This window comes from Octopus sinensis, linkage group LG10 (assembly GCF_006345805.1).
Source record: "Octopus sinensis linkage group LG10, ASM634580v1, whole genome shotgun sequence".
NCBI classification, from domain to species: Eukaryota; Metazoa; Mollusca; class Cephalopoda; order Octopoda; family Octopodidae; genus Octopus; species Octopus sinensis.
Genome location: NC_043006.1, coordinates 59,101,587 through 59,117,869, shown reverse-complemented (window position 1 = coordinate 59,117,869; position 16,283 = coordinate 59,101,587). Strand labels below are relative to the sequence as shown.

Genomic DNA, 16,283 nt, shown 5'->3' with positions numbered 1-16,283 from the left:
CCTCACTCCATCCTGTAAGGAATTCCAGACGCGAGTTGATGTCCACAGCTTTGTGCGCCGTGTCCGGTTGGGTGCGCATTACCACCACGACTCGCCACCCACACACCACGAAGAGGACGACTGCTTCACTGGCCTGGGCCGCCGACCATCCCCGTGGACGCCTGCCCCTGGCCAGATCCTAGCAGTGGATCTTTTCGCGGGCGCTTGTCAGCGTGCATTGGAGCGGTTCAACTTCTCCAGGCGCCAACGCCGCCTCAACATCTCCCCGGCTGAGCTCTTGGCTCTTCGTTCTCCTCCAACGGCGCGCTGACATTATCATCAAACCGGCTGACAAGGGTGGAGCTGTAGTGGTGTGGAGCGCGGACCTCTATAGGGCCGAGGCTTTCCGCCAACTCAATGACACCTCCTCCTTCTATTCCCCTCTGCCCTCTAACCCCACACGTAGCTACCAACAGACGGTATCCTCTACTGTCCAAGACCTCATCTCGTCCTCCCGTCTCCCCCGCACCGCATCCAACCTAATTGTGCGAACCCCACGTACCCCCACCATTTACTTCCTCCCCAAAATCCACAAACCCAACAACCCTGGCCGCCCCATCGTCTCTGCCTGTAACTGCCCCACGGAGCTCATCTCTAAATACCTCGACCGTGTCCTTGCCCCCCTAGTGGCATCTCTTCCCTCCCACATCCACGATACCAACCATGCTCTCCGGCTTTTCAACTCTTTCTCCTTTCCTCCCGGCTCCTCCAAAATCCTTTTTACTATGGACATCCAAAGCCTCTATACTGTTATCCCTCACCACGAAGGACTGCAGGCCCTTCGACACTTTCTTGACCTCCGCTCTAACCCTGTACCTGACACCTCCACACTCATTCGTCTGGCCGAACTTCCTTACTCTGAACTGCTTCTCGTTCGCGGGCGAGTTCTACCATCAGGTCTCGGGAGTGGCCATGGGAACGCGAATGGGCCCCAACTATGCGAACCTGTTCGTTGGCTATGTTGAGGCCCAAATATTCTAATTTCACTGGTCCCACTCCTGAACTATATGGTCGTTATATTGACGACATTATCGGTGCCACCTCACTCTCCCGCGAACATCTAGATTCCTTCCTCTCTCGTCGTCCAATCTTTCCATCCAGCCCTCCACTTCACTTCCACTATCTCCAACACCTCTGTCTCCTTCCTCGACATTTCGGTTAGCATTCTTCACTCCACTCTTACCACCTCCATTCACTACAAACACACAGACTCACACTCATACCTCAACTTCTCTTCCTCCCACCCAGAACACACCAAGCTTTCCATCCCCTATTCCCAATTCCTCCGTCTACGTAGGCTCTGTAGTGACGACCATGACTTTGAGACTCAGTCTCAACGTATGGCTCACCACTTCACCCTACCCTGGATACCCCCTCACCACTATCCACACCGCCCTTGCCAGAGCACGGTCCGTGGACCGTGTATCTGCTCTCTCTCCCCGAACCCGCCCTGTAGTCTCCCGCCTCCCTTTTCCCCTCACTTACCACCCCACGACCCTACGTCTCCAACGCACCATTCTTCGAGCTTTCCGTCATCTCCAGTCCGACCCGTCCACTTCACACCTCTTCCCTAACCGACCCCTCCCCTCTTTCAAACGAGCCCACAACCTTCGAGACCTTTTGGTCCATAGCTCCTTCCCTGACCCTACCTCCCAACCCGGCTCGTTCCCCTGCTCCCGCCCACGTTGCCGCACTTGCCCTTACCTCTCCAACACCACCCGCCTCACTAGCACCCACCATCGACCCTATCCCATCATCCACTCCTTCACCTGCACCTCCAGCAATATTATCTATTGCATCTCTTGCTCTCTCTGCAATTCCTTGTACATCGGACAAACGGGACGCCGCTTGGCTGACCGGTTCGCGGAACACCTTCGTGACATCCACCTTGCGAACGACACACCGGTCTCACGCCATTTCCGCTCCACCGGTCACTCCTTGCAACACCTATCTGTGTTCGGTTTGTCCTTACACAGAGGCCATCCGGATTCCCGTTTGCGCCGTGAACAGGAATTAATCTTCTCTCTTCGCTCTTATACGCCATTTGGTCTCAACTCTCCCCCCCTCCTCATCTAACCCCCCTCCCCCCCCCTCCTCACCTATCCTTTCTCTCCCCCCGACCCCTACTTCTTCTTCAGTCCTTCATCCTTTCACCCCTACTCCCCTTCCCTTCTTCCCTTTCTTTCTCCCTTCTCCCTCCCTCTTCCCCTTCCTCCCTCTGCTCCCTCCTTCCCTCTCTCCCCTTCTCTCTCTCTCTCTCCCCCTCTCCCCCTCCTTTCCTTTTCCTCCTTCATCCCCCTCCTCACCTTCCTTCTCCCCCATCTTCTCCTCTTCCCCTTCTCCACCCCCTTCTTCCCCTCCCCTCTCTCCCCCCTCTCTCTCCCCCCCTCTCTTCTCTCCCTTCCCCCCTCTCTCCCCCCTCTCTCCCCCCCTCCCCCTCTTCTCCCACTACACACACCACATGACTTTACACATCAAATCACTATGATGTCCATACTAATACATACACCAACCCTATACATACACACACATCCAGACCCCTCCCACGCACTTTTAGCTGGTCCCTCAACCCATTTATCAACCCTATTATCTCCCCTTATTTCGCTCTCGCGTCTCATGTTTGATCTTTGACCTCTGGCCGAAATCAGATCGCCATGTTGATTCGTTAGCTACTGCACGCATTTTTTTCTCTCCTTCTTTCTGTGTTTTTCTCTCTCTGTGTATCTTTCTGTTGAAGAGCGTAGGCTCGAAACGTTAAAGACTTGTTTTATTTATATTTCCTGAGCGCCATACTAATACAATTGTTCGTTTGTTTTCCACCTGCCTTCGTCTTTTGTTTATTTACATAAAGCTTCCCGTTATATATATATATATATATATATATATATATATATATATATATATATATATATATATTATATATATTATACATATATATATGATATATATATATATGAATATATTATGCACTTTATATTTCTGTGTGCACGTGCTATGAGTGTAAATTATTGATATGCCAGCAATGTCTATCATTCATAATAAACTATTCTATAGGGTAAATACATAGATATCCAACGTCATTGTATTTAGGAATTAATGAAATTTATTAAATATACTCCTAAGACGTAAATAATTATTAAGGTCTCTTATAAGATTGTCAAAAATGACAAACGTTTATGTCTCTTGAAACTATTCTGTAATACAATCCATTAATTATTGAAGTGACGGTTATGATCTGGGATCTGCACATATATAAAAGCATAGTATTAGTGTGTCTATATATGCGTCCATGTACACATGCATATTTACACACACGCACGAATAAATAAATAAATATATATATATATATATAATATATATATATATATATATATATATATATATATATATATATATATATATTATTATATATATATAGCGTTTCTACTATAGTCACAAGGCCTGAAATTTTGGGGAGGGGATAGTCAATTTCATCGACCCCGGTGTTACACTGGTACTTAATTTATGGACGCCGAAAGGATGAAAGGCAAAGTCGACCTCAGCGAAGTTTGAACTCAGAACGTTGCGGCAGACGAGATACTACTAAGCATTTCGCCCGGCATGCTAACGATTCTACCAGCTCACCGCCTAATATATGTGTATATATATATATATATATATATATATATATATATATATATATATATATATATATATATATATATAATAACAATTTAATAATAAATAAAACATATACATACATACATACATATATGTACATACCTACATCTATATGTATATATACATGCATATATGGGTACAGGACACCACAAAAAAACGTAGAACACAACGAGAAACGAAGACATAAAAACAAAACATGGAAACGGACTTTTTTAACAACGAAAAAACAGAGTACAAGACATACAACACAAGGAATATTCCCCTTCCTCAGCTGCCCCTGTTTCGACTTATTGCATGTTTCGAAGGTAAGAGCAGGACACGACCCCGCCGAAACAATCCTTCCCGCAAAACAAACCAAATAAAATTTGGGATTTTTTTGCGGTGGGGTAAAAAAGTGACAACAAAAAAAGTGACAACAAACGATAAGGGCTTTTTAAGCCTAGACGGTGGAAAAATTCATTTGAACGCATTGAGAAAACGGCTTACAAAAACAGGAGAAGCCGTTGTTGACTTGTTGAAGGCAGTAGTCAGAAAGAAAGTTAGTGGCCATCTGGTCAGCAACGAGAGGGAGGAGGAGTGAGAGAGAGAGGGAACGGCGAAAGGGAGAGGAGAAGAAACCAGAAAGGATGAAAAATAAGAGAGGGAGAGAGACAGGTAGAGAGGAAGACAGACAGGCAGGGAGGAAAGGTCAAGCAAAGAGTTAAGAGTGCGCGTCATAATTATTGAAATAAAACTCACTTGGAAGAGGATGCGTGGCGTTCAACCATATAATAACAATTTAATAAATAAAACATATGCATACATACATGCATATATGTACATACCTACATCTATATGTATATATACATGCATATATGGGTACAGGACACAATAAAACGTAGAACACAACGAGAAACGAAAACATAAAAACAAAACATGGAAACATACTTTTTTAACAACGAAAAAACAGAGTACAAGACGTACAACACAAGAAACATTCCCCTTCCTCAGCTGGACGCAAACACCCGTTACACACGACTCCAGGAATTAAAAACCACACTCATGAATAGGAATTACCCACAACCCTTAATGGACGATACGATCCAACGAGTACTTAAATTAAATACACAAGAACTTACACAACCGATACCAAAGAAGGAAGAAAAATTGAAGACCCTGCCTTACATTTCCACTCACAACACACATAACAATGAGGCCTTCAACACTATACTCTACAGCACACCTTTACTCTAAGCCGACAGTAAACAAATGCAGGAGATCCAACTGTGGGATTTTTATCAACATAATAAAAGGATCAGAACACAGATTAGAACAAGGCCATAATTACACCATAAAACCAAATTTTATATGTTCATCGGAAAACTTGATTTACTTTATTACATGCTCGGGATGTAACTGGCAATATATTGGACACACGAAAAGCAGCCTACGTCAGAGGATGGCGGTGCACAAATCTCAAATTAGAATTCCGGAATACAGGAAAATAGCTCTAAGCTAGCACATCAATGAATGTGCAGCCAACAAATTTCCCAAATTCACAATGCTTCCACTATACAAATGCAATGACAATGCTAGCCAAAATGGACGCATTAGCAAGAAAATACATTTCATAAGAAAATATCGACCGAGTCTAAGTTCTCGAAACTAGCAACACTGAGACTTATTAATATATATGTATGTGAATACATATGTATATATGTGTGTATATATGTGTATGTGTGTGTATGTGTATATGTTTATATATGTATATATATGGGTGTGTTTGTATGTGTATGTATATATATTATATATATATTATATATATATATATATATATATATATATATATATATATATATATGTATGTTTGTGTATGCACATACATGTATGTTTATGTGCAAATATATGTATATATATATATGAGTGTGTGTATTTATCTGTATGTATATGTGTATGTGTATATGGGTCAGTGTATATCTATGTGTGTGTATGGATATGTATGGATATATGGATATGCTAGTTATTCATAAGAAATAAAGACAAGGGGTCGAAGAACCCGATTTCTATTAAAACCCGAGGAGGAACAACTTCACCACGACAACTATTATTATTACTGCTGTTAGTTATTCGACGGTTACAGCCACTCCTAAGAAAACAAGTCTTGACTTGTTTTCTTAGGATTTTATTTACAAAAACAGATAATAGTAATTTGCGGTTACAGTCAGTTCAATCTGTTACGCTACCAGAACTAACGGATATTATCACATGCTCTTGCAGGAAAACGGAAAGTTAATTTTGATTTTAATTTTAATTTTATTTTATTAATAGCACTTTTTTCTCTACATATTCCATTTTAGTAGATACTTTTGATAAGGTTTTTCAAAAACCGAAACATGTAAAAGGAAAATTAAAATGTACCCAAATTTAAGAAAGTAGCATTTTCGTTCTTGTTTTTCATATATACATACATACATATATATATATATATATATATATAGTTAATCCAAACAAGAAAGCACAAAAAACACAACGCGAGGACGTGGAACATATATAGTATTATTGGACGCTCAGGAAAGAAGGAAAGAAGAAGGGTTCAACGTTTCGAGCGGAGCTCTTCGTCTGAAACATAGGAGAAGGAAAGATCCAGAGAAGGGAAGACAGAGGAAAAAATCGCCAAATATATATATATATATATATATATATATATATATATATATATATTATATATATATATATATATAATTCTCCTGCTTATATGCTTCTAACTACTTTTACTCTTTATTCTTCTATTTTATTCCATATAAACTGTGAATTTTATTCCTTGTAAACTGTAAATTTTCCCCGTCTAAAATATCCATACCTTGTCTCCGGTGACGGAATACTCAATACACGGACATGCTAACCTACGACTTAGGCTGTAAGACTTCGAATTCACCTTACCCTATTAAATTATTGTAAATGACTTGAGATACTCGTTCTGCCTAGCTTTTGATTTTCCCCCTAATATAATATATACCTGCTATGACGGAACCCTAACACAGTTCCATATGACCCCAAATCATACTGTATTGTCCCCTTTGTGTGTCCCCGTGTAGGAAATAAAAGCGCATCGAAACATTTGGTGAGAAAATGACCAGTGAGTGGTCAGTTTGAAAATGGTTTAAACGATTTCGCGGAGACCTGAGCCTTGAAGATCGCGAATGTAGTGGACGCCTATCTACTATCGATTACGGTTAATTAAAGACCATCGTTGAGAAAGAACGACTTAAAACCACTTGAGAACTGGCAAAATAACTTCAAGTTAGCGAGAAAAAATGCCTGCAACCATTTGCATGCGATCGGAAAATCAAAAAAGCTCAACAAATGGTTCCTACAGGATTTGAATGAAAATCAGAAAATGCGCATATATGGTAATGTGTTCGTCGCTTCTTCTCCGTAAGCAGACCGATCCATTTCTCGATCGTATTGTAACTTGCGATGAAACTGGATTATGTACAATAATAAAAAACGTTCTTCGCAGTAACGGACCAAAATGAGGCACAGAAAATCTTCCCTAAACGCGGGCTCTTCAAAAAGGTTACGGGGACTGTTTGGCGGTGTACTGCTGGACTCATCCACTATAACTTCTTAAAACCCGGAAAAACCATTACAGCAGAAACATATTGCCGTGAAATTGCCAAAATTAACGAAAAACTGCTACTTCTCCGTATCTGACTCGTCAGCAGAACAGAGCCAATCATTCTTCATGACAATGCTTGACGGTTCACCGATGATGCTACAAAAGTTGAGGGAACTTGGCTACGAATTTCTTCCCCACCCAGCTTATTACCCAGACCTTCCTGCTACCGACTACTATTTTTTCAAGCACCTTGATGGTTTCCTGCGAGAGGAGTTCAAAAGTCAAACCGATGCTGAAAGTACGTTCAAAGAGTTCATCAGCTCCAGAACTCCAGATTTTTATGTTACCGGAATAAACAAACTTGTAGCTCGTTGGTAAAAATTATTGTAATGGTACTTACTTTGATGAATAAAATTTCCGTATTGTTGAAATATATTGTGATGAATTTCATGTTTCAAAACGTTGCTTACTTTTTACTCAGCCTGATATATATATATATATATATATATGTGTGTGTGTGTGTGTGTGTGTGTGTGTGTATCTATGTGTGTATCTATGTGTGTGTGTATATATAGATAGATACATACATACATACGTACATACATACATATGCACACACACACACATACACACATTCATAATAATGAGATTGTAAAGTGAGTGATCGCCATTATTAGAAATAAAATAATTGAAAATTAATTAGACATATGAAGACTAAAGGAAATGTATTTCTAAAAGTTTCTTCTAACTAGAAAATATACTTTTATCTCTAAATTTGTAAAATATTCAACTTTGTTTTGAGATGTCTGCAAATACAAGTGGGTACCCAAAAGAAACCGGAATTTTACAACATTATTTTATTCACTTAGTTTTACATGTTTTCACTTAAAACTACTCTCCGTTTGAATCATCGGTCCAGGTGGGTGTTCCTCTTTACGAAGTTGTGCTGGAACGCTTGCGAAATGATGCCTTTTAACGCCTTCGTCATTTTTACTTCACCTCTTCTACATCTGCAAATTCCGTAGCACCAACTTTCGTCACCAGTGATGACCTTCAAAAAAAAATGGTCCGGATCAACTTCCAATTCTTCTTTCAGTTCACGACACGCATTCAGTCGTGACTGCTTTTGATGTTCCGCGAGCAAACGAGGCACAAATTTTGCAGCAACACTAGCCATTCGGAAATTCAAAAAAGTCCGGTCTGGGGATCGAAACTACGACGGTGAGTTCGCTGCCCTAACCACTGGGCTATTGCGTCTCTCTCTCTCTCTCTCTCTCTCTCTCTCTCTCTCTCTCTCCACACACACACACAGGCACATACATATATATAGATAGATAGTAGATAGTTACATACATACACACAAACACACGTACATGTTCGTATTGTGGTATGTTTTTCTTTTTCCCTGCTCAACGTATCGATCTTGTTTTACCTTAAAACATTTTGCTTATCTCCATTTTACAGATTCCTGAAATTTCCATCTGTATTATAATTTTATGTATTGTGAGTTGTTTAATTTATTTCATATATCTATCTACGTCCAAGTAATTTCCTCCCTCCATCCTTCTCTCCCTCTCACTCCCTCGTTCGGTTTTTCTGTTTTCACTTACACATAATAGTTATGTTCCATGAACACCGTTCTATTGATTTATTGGGTATGCATTCGTAAATATATCGGATGCAAGTTAAGACATTATTTGAAAACTGTATTAAAGTTTTAGTGTGGTCATTTCCTAAACACGCAACCGCTCTCACATTGGAACGGCTCAAGAAGACCATACGACTAATAATCAACAATTCTTTTTAGTGCTGACGATTAGTTTATTATTCTTATACTGTTTAGGTAAATGAAAAGTGGATAAAGAGAAGAATACAGTAAGACAAGCAGCATAGATTCTTCTGGGCAGCAAATAGCACTGCCTGGCCATTAATGTGCTGGTGTATCTCAGGCATCTTAACTTCTCTTGACTTCTCTTAGCTTGCCTTAATTGATCCAGAGATCAAATTGATCCAGAGACCAAAGTATTTCATCCTCCGCTTTTACCTTCCTGACCACTCCCACTAACGGCAGTCCTCTGTTGTTTTATTATACTCCGACCCATGAAGGCAAGCAAAGTGAGCGTAGAGAGACAACCATACGGTGGGGAAAGCAATAGGACTCTCAGAAACCTGGGGGGATATCCTTAACCTTTATCTGGTCTTCTATTTTGTTTCCAAGTAATAACGAAATGCGCCTTAATCAGACGAGAAATGGTATCACCTATAATATTTTTTTCCTTTTATCTTTTTATTTGTTTTTGTTATTTCATAAGTTCTGAGACTGGTGGCGAGAAAGAAAAACGCGAAACTATAACTCTTCAGATTAACTTCAGTCCAAAGTCCTGCTTCGAATTGTTTCTAACAGAGTGAACCTTCTTAAAGTCTCTCGAGATTGAGTGATAATCCATTCAACGGATTATTTACACTGTGGAAGAATAATTACAGTAAATCCTTCTCTCCAGTTTTACTAAGACGGTTTGATTTGATAGGATGTAATGGGTAGCGAATTCCTGTGCAGTTGAACCAAACCTGAGATCATATGAACTTCTTTAAGTACACACCCATTACTGTACCAATGTAATACTCGCTGCTGTGCCAGATTTTACGAATTTTTTCAAAAGACTGATTACACAGGATGAAACCTGGGTCCATCACTATGATCCAGAGACCAAAGCCCAGTCAATGCAGTGGAAGCACCGTGACTCACCTCCTCCAGAGAAAGCAAGGGTGCAGCCCTCCGCTGGCAAGGTCATACTCACAGTCTTCTGGGACCAGGACGGTGTAGTGATGACAGATTTCCTGGTAAAGGGTACCACAATTACAGGAGCCTATTATGCTTCTAACTTTTGTTATTTCCGTCCTTTTGTAGGATCGATTAATCGCTCAATCTAGCTCTAATCAGATATATTATGCACCACATAATATTTTGATCCAGTAACCTTAATTATCTGACTTTATCTCAGAACCCTATGTCAATCTACTTCTTAAATTACTAAAACATAAAAAGCCTCAATGAGTCGCTAGACCTCCTAGAAATAAAAGATAAATCTCCCTCAAATCTCACCTGCCATGTAAGAAAAGAACACACGGGAAAACGTATTTCGGGGTCATGTACACATGAAAGAAATGCTGGATGGTTACGGTTGGAATGCATTTAATGATATGTCTGCTTAATCAAGGCTAACCAACAAACTTGTGCCAGTGTAATCGATCAACTACTAGAAATAACAGCTACATCTCTATCTCTCTATCGAATCACGCACGACTGTCTTGTATAAGGAAGTACACAGTACATAGATACACGGTCTGCTCATAAAACGGAATGGTCACTGCTGGAATGCATTTGTTTTGGATTTGTCCGATCGGAACTATCTCGAGGTTAAACATCATCTTAGATCATTTCGAGCCAATGAATATTCTTTTACGTACCCATTGAACTACTAAATATACCAGCCAAATATCGCTCATAGCACCCCCTTCGTGCCTTAGGGAAGGACACATTCGACAATTTCAGTCCTTGAGTAGACTGGTTAGAGTTACGACTGAAGCCACTTTTCACTTCTAAGTCTGCTGAATCTGAGACTAAGCCTAGGGTTAAACAGCAAGGCAAATAATTTATGTAGACATTTTTCCTACTGCACTACACATTCATTCTACCAATGTACTTAGATATGTACTTGTATATTATTGGCATTGGCCACAGATCGATATATATCGATAGATACCTAAAAATGAAATTAACGAGTTTCATATGCAGTTTTATATGTAGTCGGTCGTTCAACCAAAAGTGTGACATTGAGAAAACCCTATCAACAACTAGATTTCGTCCACTCTGTGGGATTTCGCTGCTGTTATACAGGGTGAGCCCCCACCGCTCAAAACAAGAACCCACAAATATTTGAATAAAACTGTTAATTTTTCTTCTTTTTCTTTCTTCTTAAATCAGATCTACATTTGTTTCCTCACCAGATCCAAACGAAGCAAATACTTACAAAGCAGACATGGAAAAACACATAACCATGTGAGAATGGTTTTTGTGAGACAATCGAAGGCAATCTAGACTTCTTGGATCACATTTGGTTCTCTGACGAAGCGCACTTTTTGTTATCATTACATGTAAACTGTAAAAATAATGTTTATTGGGGTACATCCGCACCGGAGGAAGTGTATCAGGGGTCGTCCACTCAACAAAGTGCACAGCATGGGTAGCAATCTCTAAACATGGCATCATCGGCCTCCAACGCTGCGGAGGACATTTGGAGCATATTTTGAAAAGAACATGACTTTTATGCAAAGGGAATGATCGTACATAGACCGAATTGTAGGATTTAATAAAATTTTTATGGGTTCTGCTTTTTGGGGGGGTCATCGTGTAATATTTACTGCTTTACAAACAACGAATACGTGAGTCAAGTATTTAGTTATCGAAGAAACAAAACAGAATAGATATGACTTTAGACTAGTAGCATCATGGGTCTTACGTTCAAGACTACTGAAAGTGTTTTGAAATCCGTTTAGACAACATTTTATTTCTGCATTTTTAAACTTATTTAACAAGCTGTCAAAGAATATGGACAATTTTATTTGGCTGTGGATACAGAAAATTTACCGGCGTCTTTGCTTTTATGGTTTAGCCTGGAGGAAGGACGCTGTACATATTACCTTCCGAAACTCGTGAGAGAGCAATGTAGTTGGTTTGCTTTTGAAAAATTGTACGTTGACAACTGAATGAAAAAAAAACATGGGTAGGGAGTTATTTTCAGACAGAAAGCATTCTATTCTGGAATGTAAGCGCTAGAAAAATTGTTCGTGTTGAGACCTACAGCGGATACAAAATGTGTGATAATGGGAGACATAAGTGAATCAATGACGTGGGCTTGAGTTAAGGTGTTATGAGATTAGCCAGCTCCAAGGAGCAGAGATCAAAGTAATACGGTCGAAGAAAAAATAGGAGTTATATTTATCTCTTATGCATTTAACGAATCTAGAAGTATGTTCTGTGTTCTTGAAGCAAATATTCTTTTACATTCTGTATTCAGGACCCGGGCAGCTCTCAGTTTGTGGAATACGTACCTACAACCTTTCTTCTGACAAGTGGATTAAACTCCTTTTGATTTAACCTCTGGGAAACTGGAGTTAAGTACCAACTCTAAAGACTCTAATATTTATGAAAGCATTTACATAAATTTAATGAAAAGATCGGAATAGATCCTAACACTGTAACATTGACTTCCACTGACTTCGAGGTTCATTGTTTTCTTTTTTCTGATGGCTTTAAGAGGAAGAGATGTAACCAACACGCTTCTCAAATCTAAAACCTGACCCGATTCCTTGCAACTCAGTGGACTCTGCTAAACGCAGTCAAGGGTCATGTTCAACAGATTAAGTTTTCTCTTCAGGAACAGAAATGTTCCATCAAACAAGTTTCTTCACAGTTTCCATCTACCAATTTTCACTCACAAGATTTTAGTCGACCCATGGTTAAAATAAAAGACACTTATACAAAGTGCCCTTTAGTGGATTGTAACCAGAAACCAATTATATTCAAAGCGAACTGCTTAGTCGCACAGTCACACCTACTCTTCTGAATGTCTCCTGCTGGTTTCAGTTTCGTTTGGAAGTGTTAATAAGGTAGATGTAGTTTTATTTACATATCACCATCACTCCATCTGTGTCCAGTAATGGAGCGATTCTAGAACAACTGGAGCCATCTCACATTTTTTAAAGAACGATAAGTTGGAAGAAATGGTACAGTGGCGAGTTAATTACCTTACATCGTTATTTTCCGTCCATTACAAACTCGATTACGTTGAATATGCTTTTTACCCCTACGGAGCCGATGGAGCATCTACGTGATAGCACAAATTGCTAGAAGTAAATTAATTTACAATCCAAAATAATAAAAGACGAAATGGCATATTAGATATAGAGGATATGGAGGAAAATACTTAGGTTCAACATTTTTAATAACTGTTTCAACAGCAAACGCACAATGATAACTGAGAAAAATAAAATATTACCTACATGAAGATACCGTCACCATCTCTCAAATTTCCCTGGCGACAAACTAATGACTGTGCAAAATATGGAAGGTTTTTCTGCCGTTCACTGTAAACCTCTTACGCTGTCTGAAAATAAGGCCAGGTTGTTAAGGCTGGTATGTCTTTAATTACGTATTTTGTTTAGTCAGGGCTGACATACAGCGAAACAGCAAGAATAATCTATAATAACTATTACACTAGAATCTATTTAACCTACATCTTTTCACAGTTGTTCCAAAGCAACTGAAGTGAATATATTTACTAGCTTTAGTCTTTGTAGTCAAGTAACATTAATAATAACACGGCGAGTTTTTGAGACTAGTAATAAATCACCAGGATATTTACAAAAACTGGAATGTTTTAATGCATTTCATTGATGCGTGTGTATTCTTTTGCAGCAAAGTGCAATGCTTATGACCATCTCTACCTTAAAACAATTTAAAAACTCGTTTTTTAATGTAATACTACTTTAAGGCGGCGAGCTGGCAGAATCTTCCGTCTTTACGATCTGAGTTTAAAAGTCCGCTGAGGTCGACTTTGCTTTTCATCCTTTCAGAGTCAATGAAATAAGTTTCAATTGAGCATGGGGTTGATGCAATTACGAAATTGCTGGCCTTGTGCCAAAACTTGAAAGCAATATAATACTACTTGTACAAAACTCTTGATATGCTGAATATTTTTAGCGTTTTGTTCTGCGTGACGTCATTCGAAAAATGGATTGGAGGCCATTAAGTTTTAACACTCAAAGATGAAGCCCAATGTGCATCTTCGAGGAAATTCTTCACTCCTTGGTGAAATGGTATATATTTCTTGTTTTCATAGCTTTTTATTCTGGTTTTTATATAACCCTAGGATATTCTTATTTACGCTGTCATTTGATCAAATGCCATCCAGCAAACGAAACTATCTGCTATTTCCTTTTTCTTTCTTCCTTTACTCTTTCTACTCTTTTACTTGTTTCAGTCATATGACTGCGGCTATGCTGGAGCACCGCCTTTAGTCGAGCAAATCGACCCCAGGACTTATTCTTTGTAAGCCTAGTACTTATTCTATCGGTGTCTTTTGCCAAACCGCTAAGTTACAGGGACGTAAACACACCAGCATCCGTTGTCAAGCGATGTTGGGAGGACAAACACGCACACACCAACATACACACATATAAATATATACGATGGGCTTCTTTCAGTTTCCGTCTATCAAATCCACTCACAAGGCTTTGGTCGGCCCGAGGCTACAGTAGAAAACACTTGCCCAAGGTGCCACACAGTGGGACTGAACCCGGAACCATGTGGTTCGTAAGCAAGCTACTTACCACACAGCCATCTCTCTTTTTTCCAGACATCTTTTTGATTTTCTACAATTATTCTACTGATTTCATCAACTTTCTTTTGATATTGTTTGGTAATTTTGAGTTCATGAATTAGACACCAAAATATTTGTGATATTTACGTGATAGCTACCTTCCAGTTACGAATCAGATCGCTCAGTTCTTTTAAACTATGCTTGGTGCATGACTAACCTAACAGTTATGTTTTGAAAACCACACATTCTGTTGATCTCTTATTGTTCCATAAAACAAATTTCATGGCATTCACTTTATTTATTTATTTATATATTTACATCGTAGTCACAAATGTAGCAAGTGTACAAAGGAATTCCAGACATGCAGTCACGTTCCAGTGATCATGGAACTAGCTGCTTTCTCTTTTGCTGTAGATTCTCTTCCCATTTATAATGTTCACCTTGATCTTACAATAACATTTGATTTGCCAAAAGAGTGCAAAACAGAGCACTTACACAATATTTGCTTCAGCAGTGTACGATTATACACGTACATACTTACATAGATACATACAGGCGTGCATACATATATACTCTTTCTACTCTTTTACTTGTTTCAACATATGACTGCGGCCATGCTAGAGCATCGTTTTTAGTCGAGTAAATCGACCCCAGGACTTATTCTTTGGAAGCCTACTACTTATTCTATCGGTCGCTTTTTACCGAAACGCTAAGTTACGGGGACGTAAACACACCAGCATCGGTTGTCAAGCAATGTTGTGGGGACAAACACAGACACACAAACATAGACATACATACATATATATATATATATATATTATATATATACGACAGGCTTCTTTCAGTTTCCGTCTACCAAATCCATTCACAAGGCTTTGGTTGGCCCGAGGCTATAGTAGAAGACACTTGCCCAAAGCGCCACGCAGTGGGACTGAACCTGGAACCATGTGGTTCGTAAGCAAGCTACTTACCACACAGCCACTCCTGCGTCTATAAGAAAACTATGGAACGCTTAAAGAATTTGCGTGTCATCCTTGCGCAGGGGCCACACTAATTTTCTCTGTATCGTTCCAATTTTAGAATATGTACCACCGTAACATACATACATACATACATACATACATATATTATGTGTGCGCATGTGTGCGTGTGCGTGGCATAGATGCATTGCAACTCATATGCGATGGAAGTTAAATATATTTTATTGGGAGTCATGCATGTCTAAAGGGCATTTGCAAAGTAAGTCAAGTGCATTGACGTCAAACGTATATAGAAACCAGGTCGCGAAGTACAATACTGGTATTTATCTTGTGTGTGTATGTGAGTGGGTGCTTTATTGGGCGGGCTCTTCATGTCCTGTGGCTGCACGGATTTCTTATGAGATGACATATGTGTTTTTAAAGCAATGCTTTTGTCGATTGAATCGATCCTGTAAAAATCTAGTATTTTCCCCCGGCATGCAGGGCAAACTTTTTGTCAAGCAACTGTCAGACTTTTAGTTTTGCGCCTGCAGTGTTTTTGCGCTCGCTCAGCTCAAACTTTATGAATATATTATGAGGAAATTTACCTTGGTTCATTGCAATGGCTTTCACTCATTTCTCTTA

The 16,283-nt window shown here is 39.6% G+C and overlaps 1 non-coding gene across 1 annotated transcript; it reads right to left on the bottom strand.

Annotated features, from left to right (window-relative positions):
- Positions 1-15,676: 15,676 nt before the first annotated feature.
- Positions 15,677-15,781, bottom strand: LOC115216854. The gene has a single exon (XR_003882114.1). It is a non-coding gene; the product is annotated as a U6 spliceosomal RNA (small nuclear RNA).
- Between the last annotated feature and the right edge of the window lie 502 nt (positions 15,782-16,283).